At 37.2% G+C, this 6,000-nt stretch overlaps 1 protein-coding gene across 2 annotated transcripts in view; it reads left to right on the top strand.

Annotated features, from left to right (window-relative positions):
• Window positions 1-2,033: 2,033 nt before the first annotated feature.
• ATF7IP (activating transcription factor 7 interacting protein) overlaps window positions 2,034-6,000 on the top strand; it is a 119,609-nt gene continuing 115,642 nt past the window's right edge. The window contains exon 1 of one of the 2 annotated variants that reach the window (XM_028143969.2): window positions 2,034-2,113. The gene's annotated coding sequence lies outside the window, so the exon portion shown is untranslated. The remainder of the gene's footprint in view (window positions 2,114-6,000) is intronic. The other variant, XM_054719254.1, reaches the window with a different exon arrangement.

The raw sequence follows: 6,000 nt of genomic DNA, 5'->3' as shown, positions 1-6,000 counted from the left end.
TAATACATGTTATAATTGAGCCTCTATTTGAAATTTGTTGAACACCTATATACTATGTTCTTTGCTAAGTACTTTACAAAGTTTAGCAATTAAGCAATGAAAATTTAATTGTGTTATACCTAAAACACTAATTCAAAAGAATATATGCACTCCTGTGTTCATTGCAGTGTTATTTATAATAGCCAAGATTTGGAAGCAGTCCAAGTGCCCAATAGTAGATAAGAGGATTAAAAAGCTGTGGTACATTTACACAGTGGAACTACTACTGAGCCAGAAAAAAGAAGGAAAAGAAGGAAAGATTACTTTTTGTGACAGCATGGATGAACCTGGAAATTATTAGGCTAAGTGAAATAAGCCAGTCAGAGAAAGACAAGTTCCATATCATTTCACTTATATGTGGAACCTAATGAACATAATAAACTAACAGTGAAGACAGATTCATGGATACAGAGAACAGACTGACAGCTGTCAGGGGGGCAGAGGTGGGGGCTAGGTGAGATGGGTGAAGGGATTAAACAAAAAAAGAAAGACTCATGGACACAGATAACAGTATGGTGATTGCCAGAGGAAAAGGGGCTGTGGGGAAGTAGAAGAGGGTAAAGAGGGGATAAATGGTGATGGAAGGAGACTCGGGTGGTAAACATACAACACAATATACAGAGTATGTATTATAGAATTGTATTCCTGAAATCTATATAATTTTATTAAACAATGTCACCCCAATAAATTCAATTAAAAAGTCTAATTGTGTTTTCCTGACTTAAATCTATTAAGTGATTCCTCATTGCTCTCACAATAAAGTTCAGCTTTTAGGTAAGAAATCTCTTAAATCAATTTTCACATTAGAGATGACCTCTTCTAGTAAGGCATTACTGATTCTCTAAGTCTGAATGAGGTGATTCTCCTATATTAACTAAATTGAGAGGCCAAAATTATAAAAATAAGTACTATTTTGCACTAATTTCTTATTACTTACAAAAATTTCCTATTTACTTTTCTGTCTCCTCCATTGTAGTACAGATTTCCTGAGGACAGGCATCTAATATAGGTCTGAAACAAAGTGATTATTAACTAAATATTAAAGGAATAGATTAATTTTAGGGAGAAATTACATTAAAAATCAACAACCAAACTCTATGATCTATTTGTCAGGCTCTTTTTGCTTTACAAAACACATTTACTTTTATCCTATCATTTAGTCCTCCCAATGGATTTTAACTGTAGGCATTATCACCATTTTAGAGAGGAGAAAACGGAGTGACACTTATTCTGAGTAACAGGCAAGTACCTCCAAGTACTTGGATTTGAATCCAGAAGTCCCAACTGAGTAGCACCTTCTCCACTACATCCCGTTGGTTTTCATTAAGGGTCGGCTCCCAATGTCAAACTGAATAAGAGGGATACTTCTGGTGGAAGTGTATGATTACAAGTGCTTGCTCTGGCGCAGAACAACTGAAAGGAAAGATGTGTTTTCCTCATCACCTCATTACTTATACAGCTTAAAGCACACTTTGTGAATTTTTAATATAAACAATGAACAAATCAACATACTCTAGCCTTTTTTGAAAATCTTTCCCTCAAAAAAAAAAAAAAAGAAAAAGAAAAAGAAAATCTTTCCCTCAGCTCTTTAAACTTTCACCTATTTCCTTACTTCCTTCTTTCTAAGGCTCATAGAGGGCGCTCACGAAGTGCTCCTCACTGGGTGAGGGAAGTTCTGAAAGACACCTCGCACTGCAACCAAAAGACACAGCGCCACCACTTCAGACCTCCTCTTTTCTACAGCAGGAGGCGGGGCCAATTTCCCTCATTCAAATAAAAAACCAGGCAATTTGCATGGGGATCAGCCAGTCTGTGAGCCTATTGGCTGACAGTACAGAAGGCGTGGCCAATAAGACGTCCACCGAGCCCCGCCTACATTAATTTGCATAACGGCCTCGCGTGCAAGGGAGAAGCGGGTTTGTTTTTGAATCTGCGGCGGCGGCGGCGGCGGCGGCAGCTTCAGCGGCGGCGACTGAAGCGCGCGAGCCTGAGGCGGCAGCGTTGGGGACGGCAGCGCGGAACGGCGCTGTGGGCAGGAACTTGGTTCCCCTTCCCTCATCTTCCGCCCGGAAAGGTATATGTGCATCCTAGGGGCTGTTATAACCATATTTTCTTGAATTACTATTGTATTTCTGAAGAGTCAAGACCGCATTATGGCGGCCGCCGGAGTTGTGTTTGCGCGTGCGCGGTTGCGGGCGCGCGCTGCATGGGAGCACGTGATCTTGCGGGGTCGGCCTGTAGCTGCAGTTGTGCAGCTGGCGGGGCGGTGGCTGCGCAAGCGCAATATGCGTTTTCAAGATCTGATGTTCTTGGACGCCATTTGGGTTCTAGATTTAATTTTCCTCGTTCTTGAGGGGGTTACATTTTGTTACCCTCACATCACCACATTTTTCAAGAAAAACGCTTCACTTATGTTGTAGTTCTGTACCGACCTTAAACTGTTTTCTTCTAATTCTCCGATTCTCTGAGAGGCTGTGGACTTAATTTTCTGTAAAAGTGATTGTCACCTATGGTTCTGGATTATAGTTTCACTCTTAGAGTTTTGCTGGATTCAAGTTTATATTTAGGAAGGTGAAGATCAGCACCTAGTGGTGGTCACAAAGGAAATGCATTTATTTGAACTGCATATTTGCAAATACATTTTTAACCCTGTTTTTACCAGTGCTGTTATGAATGTTACAAAATAGAAACAATTTGAGTTTGGGAAATATGAGGGGGAGGGCCCATTGGAAAGTCAATGTGATGTTGTTTAAAAAGAAATCTCAATCTCCTTGGGTATTTATTTTTAGAAAATATTTCATCCTGTGTCATTGAAGATTTAATTTTAATTAGTTTGTGTGCTTCTGATCATACTTTCATTACAGTTTTATATTTTTTCGGTCTCTGATCACTTGTCCATTATTACTTCAGTTAGATCATTTTTGTTACTGTTTTAAAATTAAGTCATTTTCTTAGCATTTTGTTTATGATATGTAAAATATAAAACTTACTTGGTGAATTTTTCTGATAAAGAATTCTGTAAAGAACCTTCAACTACACTGAGGCCTTTATGAGGAAATTAAGTGAACCATCAATAAAAAAAATCCGTTGATTTACAAAATACACTGACCATTTACATATGTATAAGAGAACATTGTGTTTGATTTTTTAAATTGTAAGTTTGTTCCTGGTTTTACTTTCCTAAAGAAGGTAGTTGTAATTATGCTATTAATTATTTTAGTTTAAAATGGTATTGTCATTATATTTTAATCTTACATAACACTCCTGGGAGAAGTTTTATATGATTGATATAATTCTACCATTGTGCATATTATTTCTTACTGGGTTAAAAACTTGCAAATGGTTTTCCTAAGTTTCATCTATACATAATAATTCCTTTCTTGATAAGTTTAAATAAGTCCCCTGTCAAATGAAGAAGTGGCTATTGCTTTGTAATCTTGGTTGCTTTAGGATTGTTTTTATTGCCTAAAACAAGTACCATTAGTAGTCTAACAAGATGTAGCTGAAAGGAATACTTGTGGTTGGTGGATTTTAAAAAAATGATATCACATATGAGATAGAATGGAGTGATAGGAAATATTCTTTTTTCTTCACAGAAAGTTTGTTGCTGATATAATTCCTGGGCTTCTGGTGTCTCTTCTACACAGAAATATATTTAGAGGGCACTTGTGCAATTTTCCCTTTTATGCTTCTGGAGTGGTTTTCCCAGCAGACCCCTCTCCCATCTCCTTTGACATCATTTCTGTTATCTTATTAGAGTTAAAAATATGTTGTACTTTCTGTACTTGTGTATGTAGGTGTGTTATGAGTAGACACACATTTAGGTAAAGAAAAGAACTTTGATCTTAGGGACTGGTACACTTTGCATTTCCAGAAAAGTGAAATGTTTTGGTTTATATATTTAAGCTGATGCTTTCATTTGAATATACAAACGATTGCCTCTTAGGTTAGTGCTGAAGATCATAAGAGGTACTTGAAAACACTGAAGAACATAATGAACAATGTAAATATTTATTGGTGGGACAATTTTGCTGTCATGTTTGTTAAAAAGGCAAATACAGTTCTATAAACTTAAAAAACTAAGATTAATGAATTGTCTGAACCTACACTCTTTGTTCATCCGTGCTCTGTCAATACAAGCTTGTTTTGAAATTTTACTTAGTTATGATGCCGCAAAATTTTGATATGTATACAGCATATATAAATATTAAAAGTAGGTTACTCCAGGAATGCATAAAAGTTACTGGGGTTATTTTGTGAATTTTAAGCATTGTAGAATTTAGTTCAGATAAGGTTTGATTAAGCCATAAACCATTAAAATTGGCTTTTTTATAATTTAAACGTATAATAAAAATATTAACAAATTTTTTTTTTTACTTATAGCACATTAGGAACATACTGAAGTTAATTAACATTTAGAAATAAATGCTCTAAATGTTTTGGTGATTTTTGTGACCTTTGTGATAATTGATTGACCTGTTTTTAATTTAGTATTATATTGTGGATATTTTCCCATTTTATTATTCTATTTTTAAAATGTTCATATTATTTATTTTTAGATAGAGGAAGGGAAAAGGATAGAGAGAAAAATCTATGAGAGAGTAAACATCAGTTGGCTGTATCCTGCTTGCCCCCCCCCCCCCGTCCCACCCCCCTACTGGGGATTGAGCCTGCACTTGGGCATGTGCCCTGACCAGGAGTCGAAGCATGATGCTCAACCACTTAGCCACATTAGCAAGGCTTATTACTCTTTTAGAATGTGTTTTTCTAATGGTTATATGATATATTGTGAAAATATCCCAAATTATTAAATATTCAACAAATGTTTTTAAATGGTCACATAATATTATCACTACTAAAGGCCTGGTACACAAAATTCTTGCATTGGTGGGTGGGGTCCCTCAACCCAGCTATACCCTCTCACAGTCCGGGACCCCTTGCTCCTTACTGCCCACCTGCTTGCTGCTCCTTAGCACTGCCAGGGAGGTGGGAGAGGCTCCTGCCATTGCCGCTGTGCCCCCAACTGTGAGCCTGGCTTCTGGCTGGGGAGTGCATTGACCACCAGGGGGAAGCTCCTGCATTGAGCGTGTGCCCCTGGTGGTCAGGGCACATCATAGCGACTGATTGTTCTGGTCGTTCCGCTATAAAGGTCGGTTGGGCTTTTATTATATAGATTTAGAATGTGCTGTGACTTACTAAACCTGTTTTGTTGTTAGTCCTCACCTTAGGATATTTTCCCATAGATTTTTAGAGAATGGAAGGGAAGGAAGGAGGCAAGGGAAGGAGAAGGGGGGGAGGGGGGGGGGAGAGAGAGAGAGAGAGAGAGAGAGAGAGAGAAACATCGAGGTGAGAGACATTAATTGGTTGCTTCCCGTACATGGGATCTAACCTGCAACCCAAGTATGTGCCCTTGACCCTTCAATGTGATGGCTGATGCTCTAACCACTGAGCTACGAAGCCTTTTTTTCTTGTTGACCATTTTGCTTATTGCCCATTTTCTATTATAATTGATGATATAATTGAAGTGAACATCCTTGTACATGAGTCATGATCTACATTTTATAATTTATTTGAAATTACTGTTTCAAAGGGCTTTTAAAGTAATTTACAAAATTGATAAAAAGATTACTTGAATAGCATTTCCCATATCACTATCAGTTTGGTGGTTGAAAATAGTATCTCATTAACTTCTTTTTTTTCTATAATTAGTGAACTTGAACTTTTTTTTACCTGTGCTCTACATGTGAGTCTGTTTCGATTCCTTGGTAGTTCAGTTTCTTCATTAAATTCCACATATGAGTGAAATCATAATGGGACTTGTCTTTCTCTGACTGGCTTATTTCACTTAGCATAATATTCTCCAGGTCCATTCATGCTATTGCAAAGGGTAAAATTTCCTTCCTTTTAATGGCAGAATAGTATTCCATTGTGTAAATGTACCACAGCTTTTAATCCATTTAT

The sequence above is a fragment of the Eptesicus fuscus genome, chromosome 7 (genome assembly GCF_027574615.1).
Source record: "Eptesicus fuscus isolate TK198812 chromosome 7, DD_ASM_mEF_20220401, whole genome shotgun sequence".
NCBI lineage: Eukaryota > Metazoa > Chordata > Mammalia > Chiroptera > Vespertilionidae > Eptesicus > Eptesicus fuscus.
This window is presented reverse-complemented; position numbering and strand designations above follow the sequence as displayed.